This window comes from Oryzias latipes, chromosome 11, assembly GCF_053564925.1.
Source record: "Oryzias latipes strain Hd-rR chromosome 11, Olatipes_Hd-rR_3.1".
NCBI lineage: Eukaryota > Metazoa > Chordata > Actinopteri > Beloniformes > Adrianichthyidae > Oryzias > Oryzias latipes.
Window position 1 is genome coordinate 548691 of NC_136247.1, and position 21347 is coordinate 570037.

The 21347-nt window shown below is 41.9% G+C and overlaps 1 protein-coding gene across 7 annotated transcripts in view; it reads right to left on the reverse strand.

Moving 5' to 3' along the window:
* The window catches only part of adcy2b (adenylate cyclase 2b (brain)), a 110786-nt gene that overhangs the window by 86105 nt on the left and 3334 nt on the right, over positions 1–21347 (reverse strand). Inside the window, exon 2 of one of the 7 annotated variants that reach the window (XM_078954518.1) lies at positions 18582–18596. The exons of the other annotated variants lie outside the window; for them this stretch is intronic. The gene's annotated coding sequence lies outside the window, so the exon portion shown is untranslated. The remainder of the gene's footprint in view (positions 1–18581; positions 18597–21347) is intronic. 7 annotated transcript variants of the gene reach the window in all.

Genomic DNA, 21347 nt, shown 5'->3' on the forward strand with positions numbered 1-21347 from the left:
CAAGCTACAACGGTTACGTGATGTACCGCCTGAAAGTCTACTGGAAACTGTGAATGAAGCATTGAGGACAATTCCTACCACAACCATCACAGAAACCAATGAACTGGTCTACACTTCAGCAGCAGTGATCCTTGAGATGCTTGGCTATAAGAGTAACCATGGGAGAAAACAATACCCACCATGGAAGCAACGGTTAGAGGCCAAAATCAAGGCAACTCGGAAGGATGTGAGTATCTGACAGAGGCTCAAAGAGGCACAATGAGAAAGCAAGTACCTAAGAGATACAGACAGATGTCCATACCTGAAGCACTGGAAACTGCCAAACAAAGTCTCCTAGCCTGGAGCAGCCGCCTAAAGAGGTACACAAGAGACAATGAAGCCAGACGAATAAACAGGCTCTTCGCAACTCAGCCTACAAAAGTGTACGCTCAGTGGCAGAGTCAAAACAGCCGAGCAGACCCACCAAGGCTGAAAACTGAACAGTACTGGAAAAGCATATGGGAGAAAGAGGCAGCACATAACAGCAATGCCCAGTGGCTGGTCTCTCTGAGAAAGGAACATAGCAACCTCCCTGAACAGAATCCAGTAACCATCACAGTGGCTGACATCCAAGAAAGAGTCTCAGGTATGAAGAACTGGACAGCACCGGGCCCTGACATGATACATGCCTACTGGCTAATGAAACTCACCGCACTCCACGACCACCTGGCAGCACAAATGAACCAGCTGCTAAGAGATGAGACTCACTCCGAATGGCTAACGGAAGGGCGAACGATCCTGATCCAGAAGGATCCCTCAAAGGGCGCAGTCCCGTCCAACTACCGGCCAATAACCTGTCTGTCCACAACATGGAAGCTCATGTCAGGCATCATTGCAACCAAGATAAATAGGCACATGGATCAATATATGAGCAACACACAGAAGGGCATTGGTAGAGACTCCAGAGGAGCCAAACACCAACTCCTGGTCGACAGAACAGAGACCAGAGACGTCGTCACATACAGCTCAGAGAGAAAAATAAAGCAAGAAAGGTTGAAATAATATAGAAAAAAACCGCTACCGACTTTAGAGTTGTTTCATTCATATACAAACAGGACTGACGAGACACAGGTGACAACGATCAGGGGAGATTGGGACCAGGGAAGTAAAACTCAAACTAAAAAAATGTAGGAAGAAACATTCAAAATAAGACAGGAAGCGGAATTAAAGGAAAATAGAACCCAAACCACAACAACCATGTTTCAATCCAAATAATATTTTCCAAATTGATTGTCGATTTATCTAATTTTGAAATGATTTTCTAATGGTGTAGGTCGATTCGATTTGATTCTGCCTCAGACAAAAAAGTATAGTTCGATCATAGGAACAGAAGTTGATTTCATTATTTGTAACACCCCTATTCTTTACTTATACTACTTGTCATGAAAAACTGGCATTTTGACTAACATCTGCATTTAAACCTAATAATAATAAACCCCCAGCAACGTGTTGCTTTGTAATTCTACCACCTCCTACTTTTTAATCATCCAACTAGAAATGTTTACAAACATAATTGTGTCTAAGATAAAAGAGGTTTATACAAATATTCACCTTGTGAGTAAGAAGACTTATAACCTCCTATTGTAACAGTAAAATATGTCCAATACAAGAGGCCTTCAGCTCACATCTGTTTGCTCAGCTGGCCTTTCTCAAGAAATCCAAAAGTATTAAAAATTAGGGCTGGGAATCACTGGGTACCTCACGATACGATACGATTTGCGATACATTGCTCACGATAACGATACTATCACGATATTTCGATATTGTGGTAGTCGATAGATCTCATCCCTGACAACTCACGATATATCAAACTTTAAGAAAGAAGAACTTGAAAAACAGTTTTTTGGAAAATATTTCCCCATTTATTTTTTAAACACCATGATAATAAACAACTTGTGTCCTATTTGGTGTAATGAATAACAGACTTTTGTGTAACATTGATGAAATCAGTAATACTCTGTCTTTGACAAACAATGACAATTTTCATTTGGAAATATCGGTAAAATTTGGTTTAAACAATAGTGAACATGTGCAGCAGTGCCATTATTTAGTACAAAATTGCTTAAACAGGATAAAAAATGAATAAGTCAAGTAGCTGCCAGGCACATTGGTATTTTTTCAAAAATAAATGATACCATTCAGTGTAAATGTGGTGGAAACAAAAATAAAATTCTCCCAGAAAAAAAAATCAAGTAGCTAGGAACTTTCCTTTAAGTTATTAAGACTTAAACTGCTTTCAAAATAAATGACCAGGGATAAAATACAAGGAGAACTTAAAGTGCATCTAAAAGTTAACATCTTTGTGAACAACACGATTGGGCAGAAGCTGCATGTGATGCATGTTCATATGTTCATGTTTTTCTAGAGAACCACAGGCTTTTTAGCGTCAAGACGGCGCTCGTCTATCGCTACATAGAGGAGAAGGGGGGTCTAAGGGCAGGGATGCCTCTCTTTCTTCCGTTTCCATCTCAACCGTAACTCTGGTCTGGCCGTACAGCGCAGGGATCCTTTTTTCAGTATTTCTGAGAGGGAATGTCAAAGCGTGGCTCTACTGCATTCAATGAAAACCGAAATTCCTCGTTCTCCACCTCGCTGCACGAAGACCGTTCTCCATTCGTTATTGCAGCTGCTCTGTCTCGCAGAAGACCGCGGTAGCTTCGTCTGGAAAAAGGTATCCTCGCCGGGCTGTGTCGGCTTCAGGCCAGCAACAGCCACGGCTTTCTCACACAACTCTGGGTGATGCAGCTTCAATGCTGCCGGCGCGTCTTTTAAATTGCTGCTCTCACTTCTCGTTTTTCCCCTCCGTCATCTTTGTTTGAATGTGTATTCTTCTTCGTCCGCCCGCAACAGCCAATCTTGCAAAGAGTGCCCCCTATCGACCCTCCGAAGAATTGTCTTACCAAAGGATGGTTAATATAATGTTTTACAGGGTCTTTAAACGTAAATAAAAGGTCGATACTTGATGAAGACGTCAATCGCGGGACTAAATATCGCGATATATCACCATATCGATATTTTGGGTCACCCCTATTTAAAAAACATGCAGAACATTCAGGTTGGACACAGATACATTGAGTTTCTCAATTCAATTTAGTTTAGTTTAAAAAATTCAGCTCTCAAACTCCTATATGAAAAGCAAAAATCATCAGACAGTAGTTTAATATTTGAAGGAGCCTCAAAAGTTTTCAGAGTTGGAGGCCACTGCGGAGAAAGTAGGAGGCTGCCACTACCAGCTGCAGCAGTAGTAGTGTGACAGGGGATCAGGGGAGACAGGAGCAGAAAGAAATTACACAGATCCGTGGTCATAGTAAAAGGCTTTAATGCCAAGACTACAACAAACTCGAAACAGGACATCCGAGACAGAACCTCAGAAACTTGAGCCTTAAATAGAACATAATCATTGTGCTGTTTCATGCATGTCCAATGCAGGAGCCTTTGAACACCTTTCTCATATCACGGCTCTGGAGGCTGTCGGACGCTGTCAGCAGGTTTAATGATATTTAAAAGGGTGAAGCAAATGATCAATACAATTAATGTATATATATATATATATATATATATATATATATATATATATATATATATATATATATATATATATATATATATATATATATATATATATATATATATATGTATAGCATTGCATCATAACTGTACAAAACTCAAAAATGATAGACTGATAAACATATTTCTTTTTACCAAAAATCAAAAGTCCCAAAATTATGAATGCAACTTCTGACTTGAGACGTATGCAGCAAATTCTTTCCACTGTCACAACAAAGTGCCTGCATACTAGAGAAATTCTTTCTGTTTCTATATGTGCACTTTTCAATAAAGTTTCTTCAAATAAACGTGTTGAACAACAACACCTGGCGCAACCGCTAAATGTCTCCAAAAACATGTTCAAAATAATCAGTCTATGAACAGAAGATTTAAAACACATTCACAAAACACTATAACTTTCACTCATAACAGAACACTTCCCGCCTGGCATGAACAAATGCCACTTTTAAGGATTAGAAAACAACCAGTACGTCTTATGAAGGAACCAAAGGGACAACCTCAGAAATAAGTCTAGTAATGCACCTTGTACCATCTGATTTGGCAACTTTATCTTCTACAGAATATATTTTGCCATCTTTGCTCGGGAACACATGAGTTATGAGTCCAGGAGGCCATTTGTTTCTCAGTACTTGACAGTCTTTGAGCATAATGAAGGAAATTATATTTTTGGTCCTCACTTTAGAAGGGTTTTTCTGTCTTATTTTATTACGTTTTCTGTTTTACCTATATCACTTGAAGTTTATTCCATAGCTTAAGTGTGTGCTTTAACTGAACTCTGTGCATCCTGACCTCACATTCCTGAGATGTGACCTATGGACTGCAGCTGCGACCCCTTCCTCTACAGAGGAGGGGGATGTTGACCTTTTAGGTGTTGTTTAACAAAAGTCAGCAGTAGTGAAGACAACATCCTCATTCAAACCATCTCTGGAACCGATTATATCTGTGAGAACCTCTCTAGATGTCCGGTGCCAAGGGAAGAACAAAAGACTGAACTTTGACCCAGAGGCTTCTTGCAGTTCCTGCCGTCAATCTGATTTTTGATGGACATATCTGAAGGAAACCAGATGTCACTGTGGACGTGTCTCCGTGAGGGTGTGGACTAGATTCAAGAAGGACCATCGACTATTGGCGGATGGACGAAGGCGGACTATCTGTCAGCCAATCCGAGTGTTCCAGGGCGGAGATTCGACGTCATGTTTTCCACGGGAGGAGGAAGCCCAAATCTTCTTTAAAAGTCTGAGCAGAGCATAATTTTATTGTCTTCTCTCTTGTGGCCTTTCATGTAAAACGCCTGTAACTTCTTGCGTTTGGTAGGCCTTCTAAAATGAGGACCCAGATCTGTTTTAATTCTGTCTTAGAACTTTTGTTAGGGAATAAACCTTCTGTAACTTTATCCGGCGGAATCCTGGTCTTTTATCTCTCCCGACTATTAGAACACGCGTGGAAAAATCTCAGAGCGAAAGATTTTTTCCAACAATTTTGGTGATCCCGAGACGTGAAGTCGGGGTGGACCGAGCCGGACCGGAATTTATAGTGGTGTATTTTACGTAGAATCTGAGACTTTCGGCGTACGTCAGGGGATGCTAGGTTCCTCCCATGCGGTCGACTCCTTCAGAGGCCTCGTAACAACACAAAGGTGAGCAAACCTGTTGTGAAATTTTATATATTGATTAAGCTTAAATTAAAGAAGAAGCCGAGTGACTGGGAGAAGAAGCATGCCCCGTTAGGTTGACCCGAACCTTAAAGGGATGGTTGACTGTTAGTTCGCGACACTAAGTGTGCAACAACAGTAGAGAAAAGGTATAAGTCCTAGGTTTATCGGTTGTGTTTGAGGTAATGTATTTAAAATACAGAAGGTTTCCGTCTGTTTGTCCTAAAGACGCCCAAGGCGTAAAAACAGTGTAGTATAGGAGCTAATTGTTGCGCGGTTAGGTAATTTGAAAGATACTAATGAGGCAGTGGCCTCGACAAATTATTTTTTTAGATGGAGAGTGACCAAAGAAGGATTCGAAATTAACATGAAAGGGAAATATGAGAAAATATGAGGTATATGATGCATTTTGTCCGGACAAAATACGACTGGGGTGGAAAAGACAATACGACGACAGACGACGGTGACGATTTGACTTGACAACAGCGGTGAAAATGACTTGAATGTGGATGAATGGAATGAAATGTATGAGAGTTTGGAAAGTATGGGATGAAAAAGTGTTTGAAATCTGTGAATTTTAACTTTATTTCCACATTTCCTTGTTTATTGTGTTTTCTATGGCCGCAGCCATCTTGCTTACGTCGAATGAACCAATGGAGGTTTTAGTTGCTTTCGAATGTATCGATGTCTATGATTGGCTTTGTTCGTACCACGTGGTCGCCGTAACAGCGTCCCTACAGACCAGAAAGGCGGAACACGCTAAACGTTTGCGAACAAATCTGAAGAATTTGTGGTCTAATTTGTGGTATAATACTGGCAGGGTTTGTCATTATTGAGCGTGGTTATGACGTCTGTTGTGAGTACACGGTAACAGAATAAATAAATAAAATAAAACTCATTTAAGCGGTTTCGGTTGGAAGAAACATATTTTTACGGTGATGTAGGTCTAATACAGTTTGGGTAAAATAATTTTGAAATTATTTCGGTTTTTGTATTTTGAATATCTTTCTCTCATTTATTTGTATTTCCCAATTACCAAGATTTAGTTCAGTTTTGCTCAAAGACGTTTTATTGGAATTAGTTATAAGCATTTGGTTCGTTTAGACTCAGACTCCCTTAAAACAGAATGTTTGCAATGTTTGATTTTGTTTATATGTTTGTTTTGATATTTCCCAGATCGCTAGGATTTTTGTGAAGTGCACAGCTGTGAATGTTTGAATGTGAAGCACATGACTGGTGGTTTTGTTTGTATTTTGTTTATGTGTAAGGTACCTAATTTGTTTTGTCTTTTGGTTTGGTTTTGAGAAAATTGTTAGAAGTTATTGTCTGCGTCTTGATTGTCTGTGTTTTAACAAACCTGTTGTGGTTTAGAGTGTGAATTGTGTTTTTTGATTAAATAAGGAAAACTGAATAAAGAATTAGGAGAATAGAAAGTTTAAAGCAGTTCATTTTTCACAGAAAGAGGTTGGTGCTGTCATCTTCTAGGTGACAAAGAGCAGAGGTTGATGGGAAGAGTGCAGCTCCACCCAAAACTATTTGAGGAGGTTTAACCATTACCCAATGTTGTAACATCCATTTTACACTAATTGGAATTCCTAATCCCCATGATGGTCAGAATGAAAGGTACACAATTTTGTATATAGAACATGGACAGTGGAAGATGTTGAAAGGTAATAGAAATTAGGAGAGCTTTGATGATTATGGAGTCCGAATGTCTGCTAACGATTATTCTGAGCTCAGCAACAGTATTGGAATAAAAGCCTTACATAACAGTGTAAGAGAAGTGTTTTAATTGTGAGCAGGCAGAAGGAGCAATTATATGACATGACCCCCATGTAACACCCCCCCTTTTTTTTTTCCCCTTTGTAAGCAGTTCCCATCTGTGGCATGGAGGATGGTAGGATGATATGCAGGTCGTAAAAGTGCTGTAGTATAAAGGACATTTTGTGTGTTAGAACATTTACACTTTGTAGAATTTTTGCGATCAGCTGCCACAGTATGAACTGTGGTGGTTAGTACTAAGAGGCACTCAGTTTTGGTTTGCATTCAAGTTTGAAAGATAAAGATGTTACTGTATTTTAGCAATTGTAGGTTCTGCAGCTTTAAGGAAAAGTTTGGATTGGTCAGATTGTTATTTTTAGCAATTATGTAGATTCTTATTAGGACCAGCAAGCCCTTCAGGACAAGTCGAACTAAGGGTGTTAATGTTAAACTGTAATGCTCAATTGATCTTGCTTTTTTGATAAAGAACTGAATAAATAGCTGTTAGAATGTGTCTAAGAAAGTGTATTTTTTGAACATTTTTGCTCCGCACCCGTTATATTGGTCACAGACAGATTTAGGGATTTTTTCTTGAATAGGCTTTTATCGCTGATCAACTGACTTTTGCAGCCACGGTGTTGGCATTTAACCTGAACAGGACACTAATGATTTTTCTAAATTTTTGTCCTTAGAAGCACATAACTTTATGTTTGCAGGAAAGGCAGCCCAGATAAGAGTGAAGTCCAGACCCCTCCTTAACCCTCATAAATCTTCATGCAGAACATTCTTCTGCCTAAGGGGTACAAGAGCATGAGCAGATGTTCACACCTCCCCCGAAGGACCTCAGTTAGCCAGAAGGGGGCCGAGTCAAAGGTGACTGACCCTGAGGTTAAGATAACTACTTCAAATCATGTAAAGTATTACTGCACATTTGCAGGTAATAGAAAGGAGAAAGGGAGGAGTTGAGCAGCTGAAAAATCCACACATGATAAATGGTGTTTAAAAAATAATAACATGAATTTTGAGTTTTATGCCCTCAGGAACATTAGCAATGACGTGTTATGCTCAGCCATTCGGAGGCCAAAGACAAGTGACAAGGCAAGAAGGCCTGGGAGACATGGGCCACCCAGGGGACCCCACCTGCAGCAGTGGGAGATGTATGCTTCATCTATGCCTCTACAAGGTATTCAACACCAGGGCGTGGTGGAAATGGATAGTACCCACGACCACTCCAGACCCCCTCCTCCGCCGAAGCATGAATCACAGGGGTGGCAACACAGGACAGTGACACTTGGTGATGCGGGAGCCATGGTCTCTTTCAAACTCAGAGGAACCAGCATTTTATGTTCTCCAGATGGGAGACGGATCACCTTCCAGAATGAACATGTTCTGATCCGATACCGTGCCACACAAGATGAGGGACAGTGGTCCCCTTCAACCACAGCCAACCTCCATGGCAGACATTTACTGGACATTGTTGGAGCCAGAGGCCCCTGAAAAGCCAGGTGGTTTGTGGATTTCAGTTTTAAAAGCCACGACTCTTGTCCTTGACGATTTCCGCCTCCGAATGGTCTGACCTGTACACTCTATGATTAACAGTACCAGGCAGTATTTCAGCAGGTAGAAGGCCACACGTGGCATTTGACCTACACTAACATATAGTTGCCCTCAGGGTAAGCGGTTTATTGTGCATTAATACACTCACACATGCAACGGTACTAGCTGTCAGACACAGCTGTATCTCACATAGAATTAGACTAAGCAGGACATTAACAACACATTGGTAGAATTGTGTTTTTTCAGGTGTTCACTTTCCCCCCTCGATAAAAATGTACAGGTTAACCGTCCATCCAACGACAAATTCCTGAGTTCTGGACCATTTCTGTATTGACAAACATCGCAGCAGACAGAAGACAGATCATGACGATGCAGAGGTGCTGTTAACCACGCTCTCTGATGCTTCATGGTCCACAGGTTCATTTGCTGTTGGTTCATGTTCCACGCTTCCCTAGTGGTGCTTCAGGTAATTGCAGGAGCACAAGTTTTTAGACCTCAGTAATGCTGGTGAAGGATGCAGATGAAGGGACAGAGGAAACTTGGACTGGTTTGTGGAACTCTGGTGTAGAATTCACATTCTTCGTAGTACTTCTTTTAGACTGGTCTTGAAAGCAGATGTTAAAATTTATTGCATGGCATATGATTTAAGGACTGTTAATGATGTCACTATTACTCTAGTTCTACCCGTTCCTGATCCATATTGCATGTTGTCAACTTTAGCTCAACAATGTGTGTTGTTCACTGCCATTGATTTAGCAAACCCTTATTTTTGCATTCCATTACGTGAAAATAGCAGACAGTTATTCGCATTTTAGTACATAGGTGTTAATAAAATTTCCTGGCATTTTCAGTCACTGTTTGCAAGTCTCTCTGACAGGATGTTGTGCTACTAGAGGGTAGCAGCTAGCAGCACCGACTATTGAAACCTGCCTGTGAGTAATAAAAGATATTCTGTTGCAGTTGTATGTTTGAGTTTTGAAATGTAACAGGAATTTGCACTTTAGCAGAAGGGAAGTCTCATTTTTAGGCAGAACTGTTTTTAGCACAGGTTTTTCACTGTATATAGAGCGTAGTATGTCTTATTTGGAGCATACACATCGGGAAATAGTTTGGACATGTTGATTTTCTTGTGGTTGTAGTAGACACTTCTTTGTTTTGTGAAACACATGGACCCCTTGAGGTTGATGATAAATGACGAGGGTGTGACTAACCTTACGGCTGTACGCCAACGACAATAAGTGGTTTCATTTCTTCATGTGGTTATTTCACTGGAATGTGGACAGGACGCCTGTTCACCTTACCGGTGCACACACCCGTTTGTTGTTTTTATGTTTTTACTTTTTATTGGTCTGGTTTATGTGTTTGTGCCTTATCTTTGTTTAAATCTGCATGGTTTCACTTAATTAGTGTCCTGGGGTTTCCCCCAGGCCAAGAGAGGGTGGAAAGAGGTATTAATGATTCGTTGTAGGAAATTGTTTTAGTATTATCATGGTTTCAATTATCTTTGTTTCAATTTGTTTCAATTATCATCGTTTAAATGTATTTGTTTAGAAAGAAGGTTTAAATGTTAATTTTGATAGACCTTTTTACCTTTTTAGAGCTTTGTGTGTCTGTTCATCTGGTTATCTCATCCACAGCAAGGATGAAGGGGTTTTACCACACTGTCCTGAGGTGATAAGTAATGCTGGTGGAGTTAGAATCCACCACATGGGTCATTAGACGACAGCCCCTAATAAACTTGTCTTTATCTTGAATTTGCATACTCCCACCTATGTTTTCCATGAAAACAGCACGAGGAGAAGCAGACTATGGAGAGGACAATGTGGTGGACATTTCCATCACATCTCTTCTGTGCATTTTTATTCTTGTCTTGTCGTGTTTTGTCATTTTTTTATTTTATTATTGTCTTTTGTTCTTGTTTTATTTTTTAAGTTTCTGACCCTAACCCTAATCGATATTTAGATCCACATCAGACTCATCTTGGGGAGACACCCCAAGCTCTTTTCAAACGTTCTGTTGTATCACATGTGTCAGATGGAATAATAATTACCAGGCTCATTCAGAAGTCCATAGGAGGCCAGGTCCAAGCTTGCCAGAGCTTGTGGGACATGCAGGAGGAGGACACGAGTGGTCAAGGCCCTGAATGACTTTTTGGATTTTGTTGCAATACTAACTAACTAACTAACTAACTAACTAACTAACTAACTAACTAACTAACTAAGAATATTAACTAAGAATATTGCTATTCTTATTTATGTGGGCCATATGAATCGCAGCTTCTCCGATGGGACCCCCATGGAGGACATGGAAGAAATTTTCTGAATTACGCTTGATGTCATGTTTAACATTTCTATTTTTACTCTTTCGTTGCCTGTGTGATTTTTGTTCTGCCTTAATATGTCTCAATTTCTCCCCTTAATTCCAGGTGTTCTTTTCATACAGGAAGTGTTATTTTGATTGTCTTTGCTCTCTTTTTATATTTTTATACTTTTTATACTATAATATACAAGAATGTTCCTGTCTGAATGTATACTGATTGTTTCTCAAAAATGGATTAGGCAATGCTCTGGCAGGTTTTTTACTTGCACGCTCATGGCTTGACAATATCACCTTTGAAATTCTCATTGCTTCCGTGTTGTAGATTGTGCGGGCTTGAGTCCACAGCTTTCAGGTCATGTGGACCTGCTGATATGTTTTGTTATTGTGTAATGTGATGATGTGTTATTATTTTTTGTGTGACTTCACTTCATGAGATCAAGAGAGGGAAACTGAAGGAAATTATATTTTTGGTCCTCACTTTAGAAGGGTTTTTCTGTCTTATTTTGTTACGTTTCTGTTTTACCTATATCACTTGAAGTTTATTCCATAGCTTAAGTGTGTGCTTTAACTGAACTCTGTGCATCCTGACCTCACATTCCTGAGATGTGACCTATGGACTGCAGCTGCGACCCCTTCCTCTACAGAGGAGGGGGATGTTGACCTTTTAGGTGTTGTTTAACAGAAGTCAGCAGTAGTGAAGACAACATCCTCATTCAAACAATCTCTGGAACCGATTATATCTGTGAGAACCTCTCTAGATGTCCGGTGCCAAGGGAAGAACAAAAGACTGAACTTTGACCCAGAGGCTTCTTGCAGTTCCTGCCGTCAATCTGATTTTTGATGGACATATCTGAAGGAAACCAGATGTCACTGTGGACGTGTCTCCGTGAGGGTGTGGACTAGATTCAAGAAGAACCATCGACTATTGGCGGATGGACGAAGGCGGACTATCTGTCAGACAATCCGAGTGTTCCAGGGCGGAGATTCGACGTCATGTTTTCCACAGGAGGAGGAAGCCCAAATCTTCTTTAAAAGTCTGAGCAGAGCATAATTTTATTGTCTTCTCTCTTGTGGCCTTTCATGTAAAACGCCTGTAACTTCTTGCGTTTGGTAGGCCTTCTAAAATGAGGACCCAGATCTGTTTTAATTCTGTCTTGGAACTTTTGTTAGGGAATAAACCTTCTGTAACTTTATCCGGTGGAATCCTGGTCTTTTATCTCTCCCGACTATTAGAACACGCGTGGAAAAATCTCAGAGCGAAAGATTTTTTCCAACAATTTCAACGCTTCCAACGCTCATGTTAGGTTGGCTATTCTGCCACTTGCGACGAGGTTGAAGAGTAGGAAGAAACTCTTTCTTCCACCTATCCCAAAACACATTTGACAAGTGTTGGATCTGGCGCCACTGATGCTTGTAAAGGTCTGATCCTGTGAAGTTTCCAGCTGGGGCTTGAAGAGGAATCTCCTTTTGAGTTAGAAGAGTGGCTGGGGTCAAGACGAAAGGGTCATTCGGGTCTGACGAAACTGGGACGAGAGGTCTGCAGTTGATAATGGCTGCCACCTCTGCCACAAAGGTGGCAAGGACATCATGAGTGAGTTTAGTGGTCGTGAGCTGAAAAAACGTAGAGTCCAATATTCTCCTGGCTAGTCCAATCATTCTTTCCCATGATCCACCGAAATGGGAAGCATGTGGAGGGTTAAATGTCCATGTGCATCCATGTTCCTTCAAGTAAGCCAGTACAGCTGTGTCGTCAAGGTTTGAGAAAATTTTGAGCTCTCTACATGCACTGACAAAGTCAGTGCCACGATCTGAGCGAATGCTTTTCACTGGTCCCCTTGTGGCCATGAATCGTATCAATGCATTAATGAAGCTGGATGTGTCAAGTGAAGCTATTGCTTCGATGTGTACTGCTCTAACACTTAGGCAGGTGAATATGACGGCCCATCGTTTGTTTTGGTTAACACTTCCTCTTGTGATAATAATAATAATAATAATAATAAATTTTATTTAGAATGCGCTTTACATTTTAGATAAAATCCCAAAGCGCTACAATGGAGGCAGAAATAAAAATGATTTACAATAAGAACAAGGTAAGACAAAAATAAAACAACAATGAAAGTACTAAAAAGCATTATTAAAAAGAAAAGTTTTTAAGCCTTTTTTGAATGTGCCAAGGCTTTGTGGGGCTCTGAGGGATTGTGGAAGATTGTTCCAGAGTCGAGGGGCAGCAGCCTGAAAGGCTCTGTCTCCCATAGTGGTTAGCCTGGTCCTTGGCTGATGAAGGCAGTGTGTGAAATTGGAACGGAGGAGTCGTGAAGTGGCGTGCAGGGAAAGGAGCTCACTGAGGTAGGCAGGGGCAGTTCCATGGAGGCATTGGTAGGTGAGGAGACAGAGTTTGTATTGAATTCTGGAACGAATGGGTAACCAGTGAAGTGACTGAAGGACAGGAGTGATGTGGTCAAATTTGCGTCTCCTTGTCAGGACCCTAGCAGCGCAGTTTTGGATGTGCTGGAGCTTTTCCAGGCTCCTGCCAGGAATCCCAACAAGGAGAGCATTGCAGTAATCTAGTCTGGAGGAGACAAAAGCATGGATTAGTTTTTCTGCATCAGACTGGGTTAGTGAGGGGCGGAGCTTTGCAATGTTTTTCAGATGGAAAAAAGAGACTTTGGAGAGGTGACGTATATGATGATCAAATGTTAGAGTAGAATCGATTTTGACACCAAGATTTATCACAGGTGAAGAAAGTGGAATGTTGTGACCAGAGACCAGTGCATCTGGAACACATCTAAACCTACATTTGTAAATGGAGGGTAAGTAGTCAGGCGATCTGGAGGGAGGTTTGACATTTTTTGTATGCTCAGTGGGCCATAGAGTCAATGCAGGTTATGCAGTGATGGATTGAGAGCTCACCTTTCTTTTGTCACCCACTATCCACCATCCTGCAGAACGAACAGCTCCCTCTGTGAATAGGCAACATTGGTGATGAGTCTTCTCATGGTAGTACATTATGAGGAGAGTTGCAACATGATGCTGGCCAGGAACAATAAGCGGGTTCGTTTCAGCTTGACGTAGGCTTGAGTTACTGATACAACCACCTACTCCGAGAAGTCCTTTGTCATCCAGAAAGGGGTCCAGGTTTTTGAGAGGACTGGTTTTGGGTAGTTCCTCTCGTTTCCTTGCACAATTGATTTCCTCTTCATACACATCCTGTTGCACCGCTTGAATGATGACCTTTTGAGCTTGATCATACTCGTCCTCAATCACTTCGGCTGAGCCATAACATCGTTCAAGTCTGTCTCATATCATGTTGAGACCATCGACTGGATTTTTAATGTGTATAGCTCTGATTCGCTCTGCGTGTTCAGCAGATTTTTTGCCGAGCCACTTTAACATCAAGTCCATCTCCTCACTTGCTGTGACGTCTAATCCATTTATTGCATTTACAAATGAGCGTTTCCAAGCTCTGAAATTTTGGGGTTCATCATTAACCATTGTGTTATCCTAGGTACTTTAACCCTTGTGCTATCTTAGATGACCCCACCCGTACATTGACGTGTTCTCCCTACCATGACAAAGGTAGATAAAGGTGGAAAGATTTCATGTTATCCATGGACACCAGTGAAGATCACAAATCATTGAAGAAAAAAGGTTCAGAGCACTGTCTAGTGGGTCTAGATGACCCAACTCCCAATGCTAAAGTGCCTAGGATAGCACAAGGGCTACCATTGGGAGTTGGGTCATCTAGTTGGGTAGAGGTTGATTTTGGTTTCATCTGTCCAAAGAATGTTTTTCCAGAACTGTGCTGGCTTTTTCAGATGCTTTTTAGAAAAGTCCAAACCATCTGTATCTACTTTCATGCAGTCTTCTTTTGATGGTAGACTTGGATATTGATACGCCTACCTCCTGGAGAGTGTTGTTCACTTGGTTGGCTGTTGTGAAGGGGTTCCTCTTCACCATGGAAATGATTCTCCCATCATCCACCACTGTTGTCTTCCGTGGACATCCAGGTTTTTTTGCGTTGCTGAGTTCACCAGTGCTTTCTCTCTTTCTCAGGATGTACCACACTGTTGATTTTGCCACTCCTAATACTGTAGCAATTTCTGGCATGGTTTTTTTCTGTTTTCTCAGCTTAATGATGGCTCCTTTCACCTGCATGGAGAGCTCCTTTGACCGCATGTTGTCTGTTCATAGCAAAATCTTCAAAATGCAGCACGAGTCCTCTAATCAACTCCAGGTCTTTTATCTGCTTCACTCATAATGACATAACAAGGGAATTGCCCACACCTGCCCATGCTATAGCATGGAAGTCAATTGTCCATTTACTGATGAGCCCATGAAATGAAGGGATTGTTTAAAAAAGGCTTTAGTTTTTCACATTTTTATACAATCTTTTTGTTCAACCCATTGAATAAAAGCTGAAAGTCTGCACTTCAATGGCATCTGAGTTGTTTTAATTAGAATTCACTGTGGTAATGTCCAGAAACAAAGTTAGAAATAATGTGTCTCTGTTCAAATATTTATGGTCCTGACTGTATCTTTCAGGACATCATTGATAAGACACTGGAAGACAGCCGGGGCATTAGTGAGACCAAAAGGCATGACCAGATACTCAAAGTCTCCACTAGGCATATTGAAGGCAGTATTCTACTCATTCCCCTCCCTTACACGAACCAGATGGTATGCGCTCCTCAGGTCCAGTTTGGAAAAGACTTGGGCCCCGCTCAACAGGTCAAAAGTTGACTGCAGCAGAGGAAGGGGATAAGTATAATGAACTGTAATGCTGTTCAAACCCCTGTAGTCTATGCAGGGCCGCATTCCTCCATCCCGCTTCCCCACAAAAAAGAAACCCTCTCCAGCAGGCGAGGAGGACGGACGGATGATCCCAGCCTGTGGACTCTCCCGTAGGTAATTGTCCATAGCACCCTTTCCGGTGGCGACAGGGGGTAAATGTGACACTTGGGTGGTTGCGTTCCTGGCAAGAGGTCAATAGCACAGTCATATGGACGATGGGAAAAGGTGACTTAGCTCGAATATTACAAAAAACCATACTTAAATCATGATAAACAGACGGCACATTACTGAGGTTAGGCGGATCTGGGGACTGCTGAACTCCAACTGTGTTACGAACAGAAGCAGAAGAGAGACAATTTAGCAAACAGAAAGAACTCCATGATAATATCCGTCCCATAGACCAGTCAATGTATGTCTGCTTAACCAAGGGAAACTCAAAATTACCTGTGGAGTCGAAGACTCCACAACATGAAAAATCGTGCGTTCAGTATGGTTTCCAGAAACAGAAATATTAGTTGTACGGGAGGACACTTTGTAAATGATAGACCCATTTATAGCATGGATTACTAAGACAGGAGACAGGGGCTCCACAGGGATTTTAAGTCGGTCAACCACTTCCTGGGAGATCAAATCTCCATCAGAACCAGAGTCTCAATCTCCTCTTGTGCTTCTGCATGAGTCACTAAGACCTTGGTTGAAGGCCGTGAGGGTGAAGAAAAGGAATATTTGAGGCACACCAGCTCCCTCACAGCTGGTGAATCCTGACGTTTACCCGGGCAGTTGCACACAAAGTGTCCTGACTATCCACAGTATAAACAATGCCCCTACCCCATGCGGCACTGTCGCTCAGCAGGTGTGAGAGGGCCTGTTCCCAGCTGCATGGGCTCTCCGGGGGAGAAGGGGAACTCCGGAGGGGAGCGGAGAAACCCCCTCAGGACGCGGAGGACAAGAGCCTGAATGGCTATACTTGTATAGCGCTTTTCTACCTACAAGGACAAAGCGATTTTACAGTCACAGACCCATTCACCCAGTCACACACACATTCACGCACACATTCACACACTGGTGGCTCCGCTGCCAAACACAGGCGCCCGCCTACCACCAGAGGCAAGGTCGGGTTCAGTGTCTTGCCCAAGGACACTTCGATCCATAGGCATAGGAAGGCATAGGGAATCGAACCTGCAACCTTACGGTCATGGGTCGACCACCCTACCGCTGCACCTCGGCGCCCCCGCCTGAGTTGCCGCATTGTTCACCACCCCATTCCCTCATCCTTCGGTCGATATGCACCGCAAGATCGATCAGCTCCTTCAGGGTCCTTCCGGAATCTCCCTCGCTGCCAATTCGTCTTTGAGAACGTCGGAGAGACTGTGAAGAAAGACGTCCACCAAAGCTTCGTCTGACCAGTGGGTGCTGAAAGCCAGAATCCGGAAATCCATGTCAAAGTCCGAGATGCCGCGAGCCCCTTGTTGGAGGTGGAGGAGTTCAGAAGCGGCAGCTTGGGATGTCGTGGGATCAAACACTGTTAGGAGTTGGATGGAAAACACTCGAAAGCAGCATTTCACTTGTTGAAGACTAAACTTCAGACAGAAAGGCCCACAAACGAACAGCAACTGAAAGCCGCTGCAGTAAAGGCCTGGCAGAGCATCCAGAAGGAGAAAACCCAGCATCTGGTGATGTCCATGAGTTCAAGACTTCAGGCTCATTGCCAACAAAGGCTTTTCAACCAAATATTAGTAATGACCATTTGGTTTTCACTTATTTCATTTGTCCAATTATTGATGAGCCCATGAAATGAAGGGATTGTGTTTAAAAATGCTTTAGTTTTTCACATTTTGATGCAATCTTTTTGTTCAACCCATGGAATAAAAGCTGAAAGTCTGCACTTAAATGGCATCTGAGTTGTTTTATTTCAAATTCATTGTGGTAACGTACAGAAACTAAATGAGAAAAAATGTGTCTCTGTCCAAATATTTATGGTCCTGACTGTAACAGTTGCATTCTGGGATTAAACATCTCCTGCTGGCCTTGATAGTCAGACTAGTTTAAGACTCGCTTAAACGGCTTTTTACAGATTATTGCCTGCATCAGTAAACAAATATTATTACAAAAATAAGGGAACGTTCCATTTAAGCTTGTTTTTCTTTGTCCTCAAAAGCTTTCTACTTTTCCCAGCTTGGTGCATGATAATCTGAATAAATGTGCCCAAACTGTAAAGTCTACAATGATGCCATCTCCACAGCCCTCCATTCAGCCCTCACCCACCTGGAAACAAAAGACTCTCATGTCAGAATGTTGTTCATTGACTTCAGCTCCGCCTTCAGTACCGTCATCCCCCAGCAGCTCATCCACAAGCTGGAACAAATTGCACTCAACACCTCCCTGTTTAACTGGCTGCTGGACTTTCTGACAGGGAGACCACAGGCAGTTTGTGTCGGCAACAACACCTCCAGCGCCATCACAATGAACACAGGGGTCCCCCATGGATGTGTGCTGAGCCCCCTTCTCTTCACTCTGCTGACTCACGACTGCACCCCAACGTCAAGCTCCAACCTCTTCATCAAGTTTGACATATTGACATCAAACTTTATCTGCATTATCTATCAGCCTTTAGTCATCTAAAGTGAAAGGCTTTATGGTGATTGAATTGTTGTGACAATCAGTAATCATTGGCTGAGTTTATTGCAACTCCTCCATAATATTCAATCCCAACAAAATGGAGCCTATTTTGTCCAGCTTTTAGATTTCCTGTGCACTGGCAAACTGAACTCAATTGAGATTTTATCTTGGCCTTTAAGAAGTCACTAGGAGTGCTTTTTGCTATGTCAATGCTGGACCTGGCTACATGCATTTAGGAACATCTGATAAATGGATATCAAATAAACAGCAGACATACCTACACACTTTACAGCTGACACAAGTTCAAGGAGGCAATGAAAGAAAGAAAAAGGACAGATTATGCTGGGGAAGGAAATGAGACACTCCCTCAGTCAAACCCACCCAAGCAACACACATAGCTAAAAACAAGAACATGCTGGTGTCCACACACACACACACACACACACGCACACACACACACACACACACACACACACACACACACACACACACACACACACATCACAGAAAGGGTGGTGGAGTCTCGCTCCTAAAATACCACGTTCACCCACTCCAGCTCGATCTGTGGAGAAAGATAAAAGCCAGAAGTAATTTTGGGAACATTAGTGCTGCTTTCGTTTGGTTTCTGTTGACTTGCTGATAAGGCCAGAACACACAATAACATCAAACCCTCTCTCCACCACTGACCCCCACCTCCAAACACCCCCCCCCCCTTTTTATTCCTGCCATTCTTCTTCGTTTAACAGTGTTCAACACTCACCTCAACAAACAAAACCTTCAGCTCTGCAGTGGGCCCTGGCCTGTTCGAACTGAACAAAGAGTACAGCTGTGAGGCCATACATTATAAGAGATGAAATTATAGGTGGAGGGGGGTGTCTATTATTGGCTTTATGTGAGGCCAATAATAAAGCCCAAATAAAAATAAAAAGTTAGAGAGAGAAAGATTGATGAGCCTTAACAGGATGTAAAGGGTTTTTAAGTGCAAACAGGGTCAACATTGGACTGAAGTAGGAGCTTTAGCCACCAGCTGAAACACGTAGAGCCGGTTACTCACGTCTGCAGATCATTCCAAACATAAAAAAACAATCAATCTGAAACAACAACGGCCCCCTTTAGTATGGCTGTTTGATAGAAAACACAAAAGCAGTACTCAAGAAACAAAAGCTTATGTTTGTAGTTTAGTGTTTGTCGCCAAAACAGCACTATTCTACAGACAAAGGCAGCACCTCCCACACGGCTGCTGCCCAAACCCTCGTTCCGCTCTCAATCCACTCTGCAAACCCACCACTGCAATCCAAAATGCTTCACAGCCACTTGTGCCATCATACATGCACAGTGAGGGTCCATCGCCGGCCCATGGCAGCCCCAGCCTGCTTATGGGCAACGATAATGGGATAAGTAGCCTGTAGAAGCAGGCTTCTTTGGCAAAACCAGGAAAAACCCAGCCCTGTTAACTCTAGAAGACCCTAGCAAAAACAATGTCCCTTTTCCAATCTGTAAGTCCACCTAAAACAGAATCTTAAACTCTGGAAAGAAGTTGTATGAAAACTATGGTCATTTTTTTAAGGGAATGGCAATTACAATAAGGAAAATAAATCTGACTGCTATGACAAAACATCCACTGAATCAAGCAGCAATGATTTGCTCAACACACATATGAAAACTCGTCTGGTGTGTTCAATAAATATTTGTCTTCAAAATATCCACAATCTAGAAAAAACCAACAATTGCCAAAAAAAACAATTTTATGGTATTTTTCTGTTTCTTTTTATCAAGAAACGACAGAAATAATTGTGTTTTTAAGAAGCTTCTGAATGCAAGTGCAGCCGCTTTGCCCCATGTTGGGTGACTCTGGGTTATCACAGGGCATTAGCTAAAAGAGTGTCTGAACAGACATCCTGGCATTCAAATCAACAAGAGAACACAAAAGGTTTGACTTAAGCAGCACAGAACTTGCACAATTTGTGGCTGACTATACTTTTTTGCCCCACTGTAGAAACTCATTTTAGATCAGGCAAACTATGATCCAATATTTGAAAGAAGCAGAGAATGTTTGATTATGTCTAAAATAAGAACATTTACACATCAAATCTACTGTTGGCCCAAAAACAAGACACAGCGCCTCACAGCTTGTTCTTCAGCACTAGGGGTTGGTTTGAGCAATGAAACATCTCAGATTTGTGCCACCATGACTGCAGCTCACCACTCCACCGGAGGGAGGGCTATAGGTTGGTGCCCGTGTTCAGCAGCCATCTATAACTGCGGTTACATTCGCAAAATATCTTGATCGGATCAATGGTCGGATTAGAATTCAACCGTGCACTATTATAACAAACGTTCACATGGTTTCACATTCGGTCGGAATAAATCATTCGCACATGCGCAGTAGTGTTTGAAACACCGGAAGAGGAAATGAGTCTCACAGTAAACAAACCTTTGCTGTCATATACATTTGTGCAGCAGCTCGGTAATATACAAGATGATCTTCTAAACATGCTTTTATTAATGTTATGAATATTGTGAAGCGCTTGTTTGCTCATCATTTTATTCTTTTTTTTCTTTTTTAACTTGTCCTGTCCAACAGCTGGACAGGAAGATGAGAACTGAGGGACTCTTGTGTTGGACATATTTTACTTTAACAGTAGGGGTTATTAATCTTCAGACAAACCAAAAGGTATGTCTGAATAAACCCCTTTTGTAATTGAGGCCAAACTTTATTAATTTCAATCATGTTTGAAGATCTTTGGTGTTGGACCGGACGGAAAACGAAAGGAGGGAAGAAGAGCGAGGGATGTTAGAGAGGGGGGGGGGGGGGGGGGGTGATAGTGGGAGGGGGGATAAGACCATGAAGCAGCATAAAGCAGCAAGTTTACTGGTTGTTTATCATTACGGTAAGGTTCAAATGGAGTACAAAAAGGGCGGGGCCTGTCCACACACACAATCAAATGTTATCAACACACCTGCTAGCTGCAAAAATGTCCACATGTCAACATGTACACAAAACAGATAGTGTTCACACACGCATACTTATGCCTTTAAACCA